Source organism: Arachis stenosperma, chromosome 4, assembly GCF_014773155.1.
Source record: "Arachis stenosperma cultivar V10309 chromosome 4, arast.V10309.gnm1.PFL2, whole genome shotgun sequence".
Taxonomy (NCBI): Eukaryota; Viridiplantae; Streptophyta; class Magnoliopsida; order Fabales; family Fabaceae; genus Arachis; species Arachis stenosperma.
The window spans coordinates 16039348-16057200 of record NC_080380.1 but is presented as its reverse complement, the minus strand read 5'-3'; the positions used below and the strand labels follow the sequence as shown (position 1 = coordinate 16057200).

General features: G+C 35.1%; 1 pseudogene; it reads left to right on the top strand.

Moving 5' to 3' along the window:
* The first annotated feature begins 11248 nt into the window (after positions 1-11248).
* LOC130976467 (kinesin-like protein KIN-7K, chloroplastic) lies at positions 11249-15916 on the top strand (annotated as a pseudogene).
* The last annotated feature ends 1937 nt before the right edge of the window (positions 15917-17853 follow it).

The following is a 17853-nucleotide window of genomic DNA, read 5'->3' as shown; positions in this document are numbered from 1 at the left end:
ACAGCAGGACGACGACGGCGACACGACGGCGCAGCAGCTGGAAGCCTTGAACAACGAAGTCACCGACGAAGACAGGACGAGGTGCCGAGCTAGAAAGCCTAGAAGAGAAGGTCTGGCCGTATCGATTTGGGACAGGGGAAGGAGGAGGCTGCGGAGACGCCGACAACTACGGACGGCGGCGGCAGTTCCATTGCCGAAGCTGGATTTTAGGTTTTGCCGTTTGGGAAACCTTAGGGCTTGAGTGTGTGGGTGTTTGGTGTGAGGGACTCGCGTGGGGGGTGGGGGTTTTTTATTTTTATTTAAAAAAAAAAAAGAAAATGACGTCGTTTCTTAAGAACCGGTCGGTTCCCGGTCCGGTCCAACCGCCCGGTTATCGGCCGGTTCAACGGTTTTTTAGCGGTTTTGAGAATGACGGTTTTAGAAAGAGGACCGGACCGTTTTTCACGTTTGTTTTCGATCGAATTGGTTCGACTGGCCGGTCCGATCCGGTTTTCAGAACATTGGGAAGGAGGGAGAGTGTCACGCGCTGTGGGCGAGGTGGGGAGCATTCCTTTTTTTTATAAAATTAAAGAACCGGCCAGTTTCCAGTTTGATCCAGTAATTTTCAAACGGTTTTTAGATTTGCGGTTTTAAAGACCAGACAGGACCATTTTTGTTTTCGGTTCCCGGTTGAACCGGTTTGGCTGGCCGGTCCGGTCCGATTTTCAGAACCATGCTTCAAACTTGCGACCCTTAACTACCAGCGAGTGTTCCTTCCTTCTTCGCTGCTTCTTCTCTCTCTGCCTCTGCAAATTCCCACTCTCCATCTCTGGGCCTTATGGGCCTCCATGGTATTCAATAAGTCCAATTAAATAATGGACTACGCCCAACAAAAAAATCACATTGGGCCCAATTTTTTTGTTTCCTAACCCAAAAATAAAACAAGAATAACTAGTTTACCAAAAAACGTAATAATTAAAGAAATGGCGATAAAATAGAAAAAGAATGAACGAAAAAAATTAAATAAAATAAAAATGTGTTATTTTTGTTAACTTTTGTCATGTTGATTGAACCAACATAAATTCCTCACAATTAGATTAAATATGCAATCTACATGAGATAAGTTTTACATTCATCCAATAAAAAAAAGGTGTATATTAATTCAGTGCATAACGAAAACTGAATACATAGTATAATAAAAATTGAAAAAAAAAATAAAAAATACCTATAATAAAACATTCATGGTCCAAATACCAATTTTAGATTATTAATGTAGTTAGAACTGAATTCTGGCATTTTGAATTGCAGGGAAAATTACAAAAAGATAGGCTCATGAAACGTTTTCTGTTTACTTGGAAAGCCAGCTAGCAAATTCACAATAATAGGAACACCACATTGTTTCTAAAGGAATAATTAATTGCTAATGTTACAAACAAAACAAATATGATTCACTGGCAGCACACGAAGACACATATCTAATATCTATCTCATTAATTATTCATGGTATTTGCTTCTTAATAAACTTTATGGTTATGACTTATAGATGCTGTTCAATAAATTACTTTGCCTCTATTGCTACACTTGGTTATACCAATCCAGCTGATGTTAACAATATGTCTTAATTAACTCTTAGAGGAAAATACATCATAATCTGAAAGGCATTTCTGATTTTAGTTTCTTCCAATGTAAATAATACTTGGAAATCCCTTATCCTAATGGGAATTAATTATTTGGGGCATGAAGGAATATTATGTATTGGTGGGGTTTTGTGCTACTACTGTTTTAATCCATATACTATATTGTTTCATTGATTGGTTAGAAACTTCCAACCAAATTTAAAACCCATATTTGGATACCTTAAAAAAAGCTATTTCGTGCTTAACTGAATAATAATTATGGAAGGAACATAAGCCATCAGTTTCAAAGACCTAGCTACATTGGTAGCTATTGACTTGTAACTAAACGTGGTGCACTGGAATTGGTCCAAAAGGAGATTATGATTGTGACACAAGAACGTTTAGCAACTTGCACTTAGCTTCTCATAACCATATACGGTGAATAAATACATCCATACACAAAACTACAAAAATCTATGTCTAATTTATTAAGGAATTATCAAATCTAAACATAGAAAAATGGAAGTGGAATTAATCTTAGATAAACATAATTCACAAAGTTTAATGAAAATAATAAAATACTTTTGTTTTGTCGATTTTTAGTAAATCGATAGTGGTTCGATATCTAGTGGTCTGGAAGCGAAACCTACTCCTCTGTGCGAGTACCAGTTTTCTAGAAGTGCATCAAAGTGTCTTCGATTAGACAGGTATTGAAAATAAAAATAAATAAAATTTGTAAATTAGTAAAAGAAACATGAAGATTAAATTTTTCAAAGAATAAATGTGCAGAAAGTAGAAAGGCTTGATAATGAAATTTAAAAGAAAACAATAAAATGCTTATGATTGGATTAAAGGGCTTCGACATAGAAACTTAAAGTGCAGGAAGATAAATTGGACAAGGAAAATAGAAAACACTTGGAATAAAATAGAATTACTTGAAATGTGCAATTTACAGAAAAGTGAATTAAAAGAATGAAGAAGATGGAAGGAACCCTACAGAAAAGTTACTCGATTGCAGACTCATGAATTCACTGGAATGTGAGTATGCTTGAGTGTTTTTCTGAGTAAAAGTTCCAACCCTTATTCCCTAAACCCTCCTAGTATTTATAACCTACTTCCATAACTGACGATTGATTACAATTAATTACAAGATTTACAATTTTGAATGTGATTCCTCTTGATAACCGTTCCCGCCGCGTGATTGTCGACATTTTCCATAACTTTCTCGTGTGATAGAAGCCACTAACTCTTCCACTTACATAACTATTCGACCAATTCATCGAAGGCCTTACTCGATTTCTCAAATCGAATCTCCTACTCGATTAGGCTTACTCAATTAATAAATCAATCGAAATCAAAGTTCAGCGCTAATCACTTCCAACCTCATGCTGATGCATACATCTTCTCGAGAAACCATACCTGACTCATTCCAAATAAATTCATTCTTATCGAAAATATTTTTTCGATCAATAAATTGTCCCCTTGGATTAATGTGTTTGCCTTCGATAACATTATCGAAAAATAAAACACTTAATCCAAAAGACGTCAGTTTTCAAATCAGTAATAATTATCATTAAAAACTCCCCATTATTACTGACCCATTCGACACGTCTCCCGAAACTTATGCTTTCTCTCTCTCTATCACTCCATCTTCCTCACGAAGTCACCTCTATTCGCATTCCTTCCGCAGTAACGGCTACAGTAATCCTTTAAATTCATCATTTTCTCCCTTATTCGAATCTCTCGAATCTCGTCATTCTCTGAATCTCTCCTACACCAAGAATTCCTTCTCACAAAAATTCCCCAACCTTAAATCTCATCTTTGACAATGGCTGGTTCTTCTTCTCATGTTGCTACCCAAGACAAAGGTAAAGGCTCCATAGTAGCACCGCCACCTCCACCGGCCCTTCGCATTCTCAATCAAGTCAATGATGAAGTCATTGACGATCTTCATTTGCAAACTAATGATACTAGGATCTTAATCCCCTTCATAATCGGTGCCGATACACACTGCTTTCTTGAACCAATTGAATCTCTTGAAAGAGCAAACAAAAAACTTTCTTTCTTCCCAAGTGCTGAAGGGGAAGATTTACTAATAAACCAGTCTTTCAATATCTCACATTTTATTAATCAAAAGTCTTTCAGGAATAATCCAAAAGTTAATCCTCGAGGATATGATTTTACAGCTTGGTATCGACGCTTTGAACCTACAAAAAGCGCTGATTGGGGAGCTTTAGGAATTCATGAACTACTAAAGCTCTCTCATTTTTCACTCACAACATATCCTTGGATGATTGGGGCTGTTATGTGTTTCTGGAACAGAACAACCAACAACTTCCACCTTCCTTGTGGAATGATCAGAATGTCTCTCCTCGACGTAGCTGCGATTACAGGGCTCCCAATAAATTCTCCAAACTGTACTCCTGACATGCAGCCTAAGCGTCAGTACAATATTGCTTTGACCAATTCCTATAGTGATTTCATCGCCCATAACATGGGTGCAGAAGGTACAAAAATCACTGATAATGAGCATGTGGCCTTCTTATTTTATTGGTTAAATGCAATCCTGTTCTGCTCTCGTAGCATACAAATGTCAAAACTCTTCCTTCCTTTAGCTACTCTCCTTTATGAAGGAAAAGTTCTCAACTTGGCAAAACTTCTCCTAGGGCACATTTTTTAAGAACTTGGTTAATTTGTTTGTGACCTTCGAGATAATAAGATAATCAGTACAGGGGGCCCTCTATGGCTTCTTCAATTGTGGCTCAATGCCATTTTTAAAAATTTTTATGACTAAACCTGAAGGTGGTAGTACTGACAAGCAACATATTGAAGGTTTTCGATTGTCTGATTATAAACCCAATTTTCCAAACACTCAATCAGACGAAGATAAATTCTGGACTGTCTTTTCTCTTTTCCATTCCTGCAAAAGTTTTGAAAATGATCAACTCAATTTCACTCCTTTCCTGCGTCGCAATCGTGGCCCTGTCTGGCTAGATCGTTTGCTCTTCCCCACCACTAATGAGGGAAGCGAACTTGCAAATTGAAGTTGGGCAAACCTGTTAGCTGTTCAAGTAATTCTGATAGGGTTGCATTTACATAAAAAGGAAAAAATTCAAGATAACCCTATATGCTCCTCATTTGACAGCCAGACAACTGGGACTATCTCAAGCCATCCTAACGCCACAGCCTCGAAATGATGATCTTTTCTGCCACATTGCTTTAACCACTCAAGAGGATTTTAACTCCTGCCTCTTAAAAAATCAACAGCACAGGGATCGTTTCAATTTCTTAGTCTACGATCGCAGCTTCTACATCACTAAAACTTGCTTCGAATGGTGAGCTGCTTATTATTCAAGGTACACTCGGACCTTAGAAGAAATTCAGCAGACTGCAATTCGAACCATCCCTGTTGCTGAGAGTTCTCCCAAAAGAACTCAAAAAAGAAAAGCCGAAACTGCTCGACCACCACCACACAAAAGTAGAAGAGCTCCTACTAGAACTTCTCAAAAGGTAACTACTTTTTCCTTACAGCTTTTCCTTCTAACTTGGAATGTATTATAAATTATATTTTCTTAACCTACTTAACTCTGTATTCTTTACCAGTTAGTACTACCATCATCAATTGAGAGTTCTGATGAAAGTGAACCAACTAATAAAGACACTCCTGCTGCCTCCTCCCAATCGGAAGACACGGCCGATTCGGATCTTGGTCCTCAACCAATTCGGCAACAAAGACTCGCTCTGGTAACGTTATGTGTCTGATTTATATTGAAATAAATTTTAACTCATAATTATGTACCTTCCATACTAGCCTGCCACTGCTACTCATTTGATTACGTCTCCTGTGGTACCTGATCAACCAATCCTGCAACAGCATCATGACCAAGGGCATTCTTCATCCCATGATTCGATTCAAGCTACTGAATCTTCTCAACCACTCAATGCTGCCTTTCCGCCTTCTCATGTAACATCGGTGGTTGATTTAACAAAAGATCCTCCACGGCATTCTCCCACTCAGACTCTCATACTTGAATCAACTTCACCCAACAACCAGGTTGCATTCTCTGTGGTGAACCAAGAGGCTCTAGATTCTGACTCTCCCTCTCAAAATATTGAAACAACAAATTCAGATTCATCTCGGTCTAGAGTCTTGGAAACCCCTCCAAAACTGCTTAGTCCTTCTCACCAAGTCGGTTTTCAGACTCCTCCCAAACCAAGGCTTGAAACATCAAATGCTTCCACCACTCATACAACTGCTACTTTAGCTGACTTGATCTCTGTCTTAAGCCGAGTTATTGAAGAAAATAAGGTACCTGTACCAGTGCCTACACTCTCAAGACCTGCCACATCAAGGTCTTCATTTGAATTAAATGCTAACACTCGGGAGCAACTTCGATCGCTTATCAAGCTCTTGGATCATCCACCTACCACATGGGTTAATGACACAATTCTCAACTAACTCCTAGCTGATCTTTTGAATTCTTCCTTAGAGCTCCCGGCTAACATACCAAATTCTGCCTCAATTCAAGGATTCAAACAACTTCTCAATGAGAGCATAGCGTCCCATTTTCAACTCTAAGAAACTGAAGCTAAAGAAACTAATCTCAAAATTAATATAGAAAGTTGCTTGACAGCCGCTCAACCAATTCAAGCTTCTCGTGAAGAATTCGATCTGAGAATCTCCCATGCTATTTCTGTTCAAGCTTTTCATGACCAAGAAGAAGCAAAACTTGAAGCAGAATTGGCTCGAATCCATGAAAAGCTTGCTAGAGTGCGACAGAATCGAGCTACTGTAGCCAAACCCTTAGCAGCCGCCCAACAGGAACAGCAACATCTCATTCAAGAACTTGTTTCTATCGATACGAAACATGAAGAATATGAAAAACAACTCGAAGAAGTCCAATTTGACAAATTCAAACAAGTCGAGACATTTTCAATTCTGGAAAACAAAAGGGCGAAACTGCGCTCAAACTTAGCAAAGCTGGTGGCACTTTGAATTTATTTTCATCTCAAGTTTCACTTTATTTTGTAATGACTTCCATCTTTTCTGACCTTTATGCATGTTGAATTTCTATATTTTCCAACAATAGAAATGTTTCAAGTATTTCTCATTAATTGAGTTAATCACTTTTCCTGACTCAATATCTTTAATCTGATAGGCATTTCCAGAATATGTCCCTGTTACTTGAAAGGGACCTTCCCAACTATGGGACCATTTACCCAGAAATCTCGATTTCTTTTCCATCGGTAAAATTACCTTTAAAACTAACTCGCCTATCCTGAAAGACTTTTCTTTAGTTCGACGATTATAACTTCGAGCAACACTTTCTTTTTGTCGAATCACATTATCGAGTGCCAGAATTCGTTCTGAATCTAATTCATTTAACTCATCAAACATTGCATTCCAATAATCATCGACTGGCAAATCATTCTGTTTCTATACTCTTAAAGTATTCAAATTAATTTCTAATGGTAGCACTGCAACATGGCCATACACTAATTTATAAGGTGAAGTCCCCGTCGAACCCCTTGGCGAATTTCGATAAGCCCATAATACTTGACTCAAAGTTTCATGCCATGTTCGAGGCTTATTTCCGATATGCTTTTTAATCAAGCTTATCAAGATCTTATTTGCTGCCTCCACTTGCCCATTAGCATGTGCATAATAAGGAATTGAAGTAACCATATTAATACTTCTTGAAGCCGCAAAATTTTTAATTCGTTGGCCAATAAACATAGTTCCATGGTCAATACTAACGTCTGAGGAATTCCAAATCGATGGATGATATATTCCTCAATAAAATCTATTATTTCACTTTGACCAACTTCTATTAGGGGAACTGCTTCAACCAATTTCATGAAATAATCAATCGCTACTAAAGTAAACTTATGCTGTTTCGATGAAGGAGGATGGATCAACCCAATCAAATCTAAAGCCCAACCTCTAAACGACCATGGCTTTATTATCGAATGTAATTCAGCCGCTAGAATCTTCTATATCAAACCATGTTTTTGACATTCCTGACATGCCTTCGTATAATCAATACAATCTTTTATCATAAAAGGCCAGTACACATGATTGCGGTATAACACCCATTTCATCTTCTTCCCTGCCTGGTGGGCACCACATATTCCATTATGGACCTCACCCAAAGCAATGTTCTAATCTTCTTGGCCTAGACATCTTAACAAACTCCTATCGATCCCTTTTTTATACAATTCCTCAGCCAATAAAACAAAATTCATTGCTCGTAATTTTATCTTTCTATCGACTGCAACATTGGGATCTTTTAAATAACGAGCAATAGGCTTTCTTCAATCAAAATCCTCCCATTCATCCATACATAAAACTTCTCTTTCATTTGCTGGCACCAAAATATAGTGGATACTAGATAATTTTCTAATAGTTTCTGGACCAATTCGATATCTCGAAGCAATTTGGGCTAACTCATTAGCAATTTCATTATGAATTCTAGGGATATGCACCAAAGAGACTCTTCGAAAAGACGTTAATAATTCCCAAGCAGTTACTAAATATTTTTGTAACGTCTCATTATTACACTTAAACTCCTTTGATAACTGCTTTAAAACTAACTGTGAATCCCCTAAAATTTGAACTTCTAAAGCTCCCTTGCCAATTAAAATCTCAAGACCTAAAATCAAGGCTTCATATTCGGCCACATTATTGGAACAAGGATACTTTAATTCAAACAAGAATTCCAATGGAATACCTTCTGGTGAAATAATAAGAATTCCAACTCCTGCGCCATCTTTATGCTTCGATCCATCAAAATACAATTTCCAATAGTTGACTCTCACATCAACTATATTTGCCCCTTGGTCGTGCAGATCTTTCGAATTATCCACGAGAAAATCTGCAACGATCTGTCCTTTAACGGCCTTTGCCGGAACATAATGTAAATCAAATTCTGTCAACGCCAGCATCCATTTCCCCAAATGTTCCCTTAACATAGGAAAATTCAGCATATATTTAATAAGATCAGTTTGTGCTGTAACTTTCACCGATTTAGCCACCATGTAACACTTTAGCTTCATACAAGCATGATATAGGGACAAACACAATTTTTCAATCGGAGAATACCTTGTTTCAATATCAGTTAAAACTCGACTAAAGTAGTAAACTGCCCGTTCATGCCCATTTTCATCATCTTGGGCTAACATACACCCTATAGTATTTTCAGATGCTGCAATTTTAAGGGTTCAGATGGACGAACGTTTGCCATAATTGGGGCTTTAGACAAATACATTTTAATCGAATCGAATGCCAACTGATGTTCCGTGGTCCATTCGAAATTTGAACCATTTTTCAGTTTCACTAGAGGTGCAAATACTCTAGTTCGATCAGAAAGATTCGAAATTAATCTTCGAAGATAATTTACTTTACCCGAAAACGATTGTACTTCTTTCTTTGATTTGGGTGCAGACAACGCTGATATCGCATCCGCCTTATTTTTATCGATGGCTATCCCTTTTTTATGAACAACAAAACCCAAGAAATTTCCACCCGATACCCCAAAAGCACATTTCAAAGGATTCATTTTTAATCCTTTCTTCCTCAGAGTAAGGAATGCTCTTCTTAAATAGTCAATATGTTGACTTACAAAAATCGATTTGACCATCACGTCATCGATATATACTTCCATGAATTTTCCAATAAATTCATGAAAAATGGCATTCATTGCCCGCTGATATGTTGCTCCAGCGTTAGTTCTTTAAACCAAAAGGTATAATTACCCATTCATATGTACCTAATGCCCCAGGACAACGGAAGGTGGTTTTAGCCACGTCATCTTCTGCAATGAAAATCTGATTATATCCAGAATAACCGTCCATGAAACTAAGAATTTCATTTCCCCCTGTAGAATCAATTAACATATCTGCAATAGACATAAAATATTCATCCTTTGGGGTAGCATTATTTAAATCTCGAAAATCGATGCATACTCTTAACTTCTCATTCTTCTTCATAATAGGGACAATATTCGACACCCATTCAACATAATGTGCGGTTCGAATAAATTTTGCTTTGATCAATCGTTCTATTTCTTCTTTAATTTTTATATTAATTTCAGGAGCAAAACGTCTTGGAGTTTGTTTCACAGGTCGAGCATTGGGTTTTAATGCTAATCGATGTTCTACTAATGAACGATCGAGACCAGGCATTTCATGATAATCCCAAGCAAAACAATCTTTAAACTTATGCAAAAGATTGAAAAGTTCAATTCGAAAAGGATCAACAAGATCTTTACAAATATATGTAATTCGAACATCATCAAAAGTCTCCAGAGTAATTTCTTCTAAGGGATCTTGAGATTCAAATTATAATAATCATCCTCTTTGATTGAATATTTTTCAAATCCCAAAGGTTCTAGATCATAAATGCAATCAAAAGTGAAATCAATAGAATCATCAGAAATAGAAGAAACTTGATCTTTGACGAAATCATCATTACTTTTATTTTCTACACAATGAGCCTCTGCTATTAAATCGGCAGTCCGGCTCGCATCATTAGTTTCATCACAAGAAATAGGAAAATCATAACTAAATTCGACTGGAGATGTCGAATCAAACACATTAGAATTAGTAAATTTACTAACCCTATCTGATTCAACTTCATCAAAAGAATCATCTTTATTTTCTAAAATTTGAAAATTATTTAAATAATTATGTAATGTTACCAGTTAATCGGAAACCTCCTCAACCTGGTCCATTGAGCAGTCTTCAAGATCTTCAAGAAAGACAGTCCCAACCAGTCGGCTCGAAACCCAAATCCGGGTAACGTAACTTCATCGAAAGGCCTTCTGAAGTCAAATAGCACCCTTCACAATTATAAGGATTCAGTGACTGATCAACATTTAAGGGCTTTAACTTACGATTATATATCCTAAAATCGACATGCAGTTGTTCGACATATAGACTCGAATCTGCTTTTACAATTTCAGGTTTACCCTCCTTAGTCCACAGAAGCACGTTCTGATGCACAGTAGAAGGTACAACTCCTACACCATGGATCCAATCTCTCCCCAACAAGGCATTATAACTAGTCTTCGATAGCACCACTACAAACATAGAATGTCTTTCCGATGACCCCACTTTCACAGTCAAAATGACTAGCCCTTTCGCTGGTGTAGAAGTCCCACTAAAATCAGTCACAACGATGTTTGTGGGGACCAGATCATCAGGATGTTTTCCCACTTTTCCCAACATCCTCTCAGGCAGAAGACTAATCGCTGCCCCACCATCGATCAATACCTTGTTTATGCAAGAAATGTTTAAAATGGTTATTTTGAGTGCACTGGGAAGAAATTCCATATGCCTGTAGAGTTAAATTTTACTCGTGAAGGTACTTTGGGAGATTGTCTGTGTTTGAAGTAGTTGATGATTGAAATAAGGGGCCTGAAGCTTGAAAATTCAGCATTACTTTTGTCTACTTCAGAAATCAATGGTGTGTCCTGACTTCTCACGTTTGTGTACTGCGTCTATGTTAAGAAGTTGTACTAGTAGGTACATAGCAAAGTAGCATGATCAGAGAGTTGCGATTATTTTCCTTTATTGCACCCATTTATTGCGTCCTTTAAGCATATGTTCCCTCTGCTTCATTCTTTTTTAGGTCATCCTTTAAGCATGTGTTTCCTCTGCTTCGTTCTTAGTTTTATTTTAATTTATATTGAATCTGTAGATAATTGATGAGAAGTCACTTATCAAGAAATACCAACAAGAGATTCAATGCCTAAAGGAAGAATTGGAACAACTAAAGAGGGGTATTGTTACAGTTCAACCAAAAGATACTGGGGAAGATGACATTGTGCTTCTAAAACAAAAGGTAAGTAATTATAGAGTGAGTGAGAGTGTGTGCGCGCTCCCGCATGCGTGTATCCACTGCCTTCTGTTTTTGCTGTCATTTACATTTACAATGGCGTCGTTTAATTCGTGTAGCTGACCCCACCTAGTGGGACAAGGCTTTGCTGTTGTTGTTGTTGTTATATTTATTACTGTCATCATTATTATTTAAAAGCACTTATAGATTAAATTAGATTTCAAAGTGCAAACAGTTCTATCTTTGTTTTTCTAAAATTTGAGCACAAATATTACAATATCACTTGCAAAGAGCTAGTCATTTAAAAAAAAAGATGATAAAAGCTTCTACAAGGAATAATGATGGATATAGAAATGAATATATTTGAAGTAAATTTATGCACGAGTTTTTTGTACTCTGAAATAACCATTGTGAGTTTTTGGTGGTTCTAATTGCTGTGAAATGTAAAGTTAGAGGATGGTCAAGCTGCAATCCCGATTGGAACAAGAAGAAGAAGCTAAAGCTGCTTTGTTAGGAAGAATTCAACGGCTGACTAAACTGATTTTGGTCTCCACAAAAGCATCACATTCAACCAGATTTCCTAACAGGCCTGGTCCTCGTAGAAGACATTCCTTCGGAGAAGAGGAGGTATTTCTAGTTTTTGTTGGTTATCCCTGTTGTTTATCAGATGCAATAACACCAGGATCCTATACTCCGTTTTTAAAGACAGGGCAACTCTTTCCCTGTTCCCTACATATTTTTAATTATCAATTATGTTTACAGCTGGCATACCTTCCATACAAGAGGCGGGATTTAATCTTGGATGAGGAAAATATTGATTTGTATGTTAATCTGGAGGGAAATGTTGAATCAACTGTTGATTCTTTGAAGGAGGAAAAAAAGACAAAAAAACATGGACTACTAAACTGGTTGAAGTTACGTGTAAGTTGCCCATCGTTGTTTGCTGATAGCTTGCATCTACTTTGACTTCATCTTCTTAACCCCATTGGTGTTGTTTGACTGATCATCACAGTTGTTGTCTTCTCCCATTCTTTTCCACTCTAATTCTTTACTCATTAAGGTCTTTTATGCATTTATTGATGTTATTCTACTAATGTTCTATTATAGTTCTTATATATGTGTATTGAAATGAAATATTGGATCTTATTTTGGGTATTGTTCACAAGTTAATTTTCTTTTGTCTAAGCTTGTGCATTTCAATATTTGTTTCAGAAACGAGATGGTGGCTTGACAGGCACTAGTGATAAATCCAGTGGTGCAAAATCTACTAGCACACCTTCAACACCTCAAGGAGAAAGTGGTAACCATGCAGAATCCCGGCTTTCTCATTCTCTAGCTGCAGAAAGTTCTCCATCGGCTGATCTTATATCAGAGGCAAGAGAGGATAAAGATACTCGCGAGGATAGTTCATTGGGACCAGAAACACCTTTGGTATGTAGTTTAACTGCAGGTTTGGAGAAGAAGGAAAATTCCCTAGTATTTTGAAAAATTGATTTTTACTCTAGTGTAACTGGACATAGAAGAAGATTGTATGTTCTATATATATTTAGCCAAAAACAAGTAAAACAATTATTATTGAGAGGCACTTAAATGCTTCAAAAACCACTATAAATAGCCCCAATTTGTCTGGTGATGCATATATGTTTTTGTATTCAATATTTACCCAGTCAGTTTAGTCCTTCATTGTGAAAAGTACTTCTTGATATGGTGATAATTTTATTTCAGCTTTAGTGTTGTTCCTCTGAGTATGGCGATCTCTTGCCTATGTTTTTGAAAGATCTTAAGTTCTTGTGGGAAGATTTATATGTTTCTTTATCATAAAACAGAGAAATAGCGCATTTGTTCATTGAGACATCTATATTTTACCTTCATAGCTTCCCATGTGCTTGTTAATGTTGTAGACAAGCATCAAGTCAGTTGATCAGATCGATCTTCTACGGAAGCAGCACAAGATTTTATGTGGAGAAGTTGCCCTTCATTCAAGTGCTTTGAAGAGGCTGTCTGAGGAAACAGCACGAAATCCTCAGGATGGTCAGATTCATGTAGGTTACTTATCTCTTTTGTTGTACATAGGGTGTTGTCTCTCTTGTTAGAGTCATACCTCTGGCTGTAATTCCTGAAAATTGCATCTTGTGTTTTGTCCATACTAAGGTGGAGATGAAAAAGTTGAAAGATGAAATTAAGGCAAAGAGTGAACAAATAGATTTGCTGGAAAAGCAAATTTCTAATTCTGTCATTGTTTCAGATAAGATGGATCAATCAGGGATGTCACAGGTACATTCAATTGACGTTATTTTTTGTGCCGTTTCACTTGTTAGCAGTCCAGCTTAATGCTGTTTTTTTATGCAGAAGCTGTTTCTGAGTTGATGGCACAGCTAAATGAGAAATCTTTCGAACTTGAGGTGAGAATTATTTACGTCTTTCTAATAGATCCATACATATCATTCACATTAAACAGAAAGTCCAGACTCCAGATAGGATTCAAATGAAAGCTAGCACTGAGCAGGTCTTTAGTGGAACATGTGAGGGGCAATAAAAACCGTAAATTTAGTCCTTAAAGTAAACTTTGTTGTAGTATTTTCCAACTTAAACAAAAAACAGAGAGTATGTCATTAATCCGATTGATTTTCTAATTGCCATGCTGCTAATCATGTGAGACAGCAGTGCCCTTATTATGTAGCATAGACATTTCAATTGGCGATTGATGGTGCATGAACATATTGCCTTGCTGCTACCTGTTTTCTGACGTGTCCAATGTTATTGTGCTAATTCAGGTCAAAGTAGCAGATAATCATATAATTCAAGAACAGCTTAGTCAGAAGGTGGTAAACCTAATCTTAAATTACTTTAAAATTCATATTATTATTCTTTTCTTTATGATGTTATCTAATTGAGTAATTTGGCTTATCAGATTGGTGATGTGAAAATCTGCGAGAAACGATTGCTTCTCTGAAACAGCAACTTGAAGATGCACTGGAGTTGAGAAATTTTAGCCCTGCAGCAAATCATTCTCAACATGGTGAACTTCATCTTGACAAGGGAAATGAGTTGACAAATGATACAAATGAAGGGCTGCTTTTACAAGCACAGGTATATTCTTATCATGTAGGTTCCTCATTGAGTGCCATTACTGTTTTTTAATTTCATTCCTCTTTAGGAGTGGTTATGCTTCTCTGTTGTCTTTTCATTCTTTTATCGTGTCAAGATTAAAACTAAAAAAATGTTTGACAATTATAACTATATATATACTTAATAAGCATTTAAAATAGTTGTAATGAGAGAATAACAAGCATATATACATAATTGTCTTTATCTTTAACTCTTTACTTAAATGATCAATATGGAGTTAATATTTTATCATGTTTATTCATATTTATAATGATTAATAATATAAGTTTACTATTTTATCCTATTAAGAAATTTTTGGAAAACAGAATAGTAATGGTAACTGGAAGTGTGATAGGAGTTCATACAATGAATGATGACCAACGAATTGATCCCCACTATATGCATCTATGTGTGTGTTTGTGTTATATAACGTGTAAATTTTACCAACTGATAAGGGAAAACTAATGTATGCAGTTATATTGACGAAAAATTTTGTCTGCTAACAATATTTGTTTCTACCTGCCTCTAGTGTTGCGTTTAGTTAAATTATCTTAAAGTGGGAGCACGTATTTTGTTTATAGTCAAGTCCTCATTCCTGCTGATTTTCTGCACAGATAGAAGAGCTGAAGCAGAAGGTGAAAGAACTAACAGATGCAAATGTTCATATGCTAAAGGACTAGCCTCAGCTGCTGCTGTTGAGCTCAAGGCATTGTCAGAAGAAGTTGCCAAACTCATGAATCATAATGAAAGACTAGCTGCGGAGCTAGCTGCATCCAAGAATTCATCTTCGCAGCGCAGAACCAGTGGAACTGTACAAAATGGACGAAGGGAAAGTCATGGTAGACTCAGACGAAATGATCAGGGTGGGTCAAATGCAGATGTCAAGAGAGAATTAGCCTTGAGTAAAGAAAGGGAACTTTCATATGAAGCTGCTCTTTTAGAGAGAGATCAGAAGGAGGCCGAGCTTCAAAGAAAGGTTGAGGAATCTAAGCAAAGAGAAGCGTATCTTGAAAATGAGCTTGCTAACATGTGGGTTCTTGTGGCAAAGCTAAAAAAGTCGCAAGGAGCTGACAATGATGCTTCTGCGTCAACCAGAGAGTTTCAATTTAATGAGTTTGACATTTGATATTGTGGCTTTCGAGTTGATCCATTGTTAGCTTATTAGAATTTGGTTTTGATAGGAGTGGTTTCAGAGAGGAGTGTGTAAAGATTTGTTTTTCTGCAGGAATGTGTGCTTTTCTCTTCCCCCTCCATCATTTTCCTTTCTGGTCCATATAAAAAAAAGGCTCCCCCATTTGTATAATCCTTGCTTCCCTTCTTTCCTTCATTGCTCCAAATGTTGTGCTAATTTGCTCCCTTTTTATTTGGTTCGCATCTCTATAGGGATAATGTTTTAATGCATGTAAACTAATATTATTGGTTTCTAATGTTCATTCATAATGAAGTTGCGACTGTGTTTGACCCTTTAACTGTATACTGCTAATCAGTTGAGAAACAGAGGGATTATTAAGCATCTTGGTACAAAATGGTAGAGATGGTTTATCGAATTCAAGCTCTATTACAAGGTCAAATAATTTAACTTCACAAGGTTCATTTAGTATATATATGATTAATTTCAGTAACTTCTAGGCTAGTGTAGTATCATAAAGTTGGCCACGCATGCATGCATGCTAGCTTAACATGGTCAATAGGAAACTGTTAAGTTCTTTGAATGAATTGCATAAATTCACAAAATTCAAAAGAACTATATAAAACCCAACTTAAAAAAAAATAAAATAAATCAACCACATCTTCGATGTAATAAAATGAAATTGATTTCATAATGTATAGGCAGCACGTCAAGTAATGGCTTTTCATTGTTGCCTTATTATATGCCTATGTTAGACTTCGTACAAATGCAACTCTATCTATCTCGCGAAAACGTTAATTACTTTTTGCTATCATATTGTTCTGGGAGTGTTAATATAAATTTATAGTTTTAACTGATCTGGTCGATTTACCCTAACTTGAATTAAGAAATCATTCTACATATAACTTTCTCAATAAAATATAGTACTAGTCATAGCTAGATTAGATAGTTCAGAATCTAAGCCTTTAAAATAGATTTTAACTAGATTAACACGCGCTAATGTAGGAAGAGTTAAATTAATTATACTATATAATATAAATTTAAAATGTTATATTGTTTAGGAATAGGTTAGATAATATATAAGTTAATGTTAAATTTAAAAGCTAATTTGTAAAAAATATTGTACTATTCATTCATTTGACAATTTATATATTATTCAACAAAAAAATTATACAATTTTAATATAGATATAATAATTGTGTTTAATCATTATTTTGTAATTCAATTAAGTAATTATATGTATTTAATTGATTAAGAAATTTAAAATTTTATCTAGTCGTATATCAACAGATTTCATATAATTATTTTTTTTAAATAGTTACTTGTGTTTATTATATTTTTTTTAGATTATATTTAAACACTACTATAGTAGAATGATGAAATTATTAGATGAAATAGAAGTATGAACATTATTAATGTTTTGATAATTAAAAATGATATTTAATTTTTTAATTTTATTTTTTATGAATCATGACAAAATGTCTTTTCAACAATATTATTACAACTAAATGATATTAAAAATATAAATTGTTGAAAGGAAAAAAAGTGATATATAAGCGACAAAGACATTATATAACTAATAAATACAATTATATAAAAAAATAAAAAATTTAATGAATATAATCACACAATTACCTAGTACATATGTTTAGCAAATTAAAAAAATAAAAATAAAAACTATGGTCATTAACCAAATTCTAGTTGTGCAAATAATTAATACGAGTGGAGAGGGAGAAAGAGATATGAGATTATGTAAGAGAAGATAAAAAAATATGTAAAATAAATGTTGATTTATATAGTAAATATATAAAAGAGTGATGACTATGAAATGAAAGAAGAAATTAGATTTTAATTAAATTTATATCTATTAAAAAATTAACATTAAAAATAATAGTGTAACTTACATAAAATAAAATGTAAGAAAATATGAAAAGTTAAGGTTAAATACTAATTGTATAATAAAAAATAATAAAAAATGAGAAGCGATAAATTTAATATAAGAGAATGAAATAAATTTTATAACTCAATTATAATTATTAAAGAGAAATAATATTAAAAAATAATTCTATAAAATTATATATATAAAAATAAATTATTATAAGAAAATAAAAATACAATAAAAATTTTATAGTATAATACAAAGATAAAAGATTATGTTACCTAAAAAAATTTTTATGTGACAA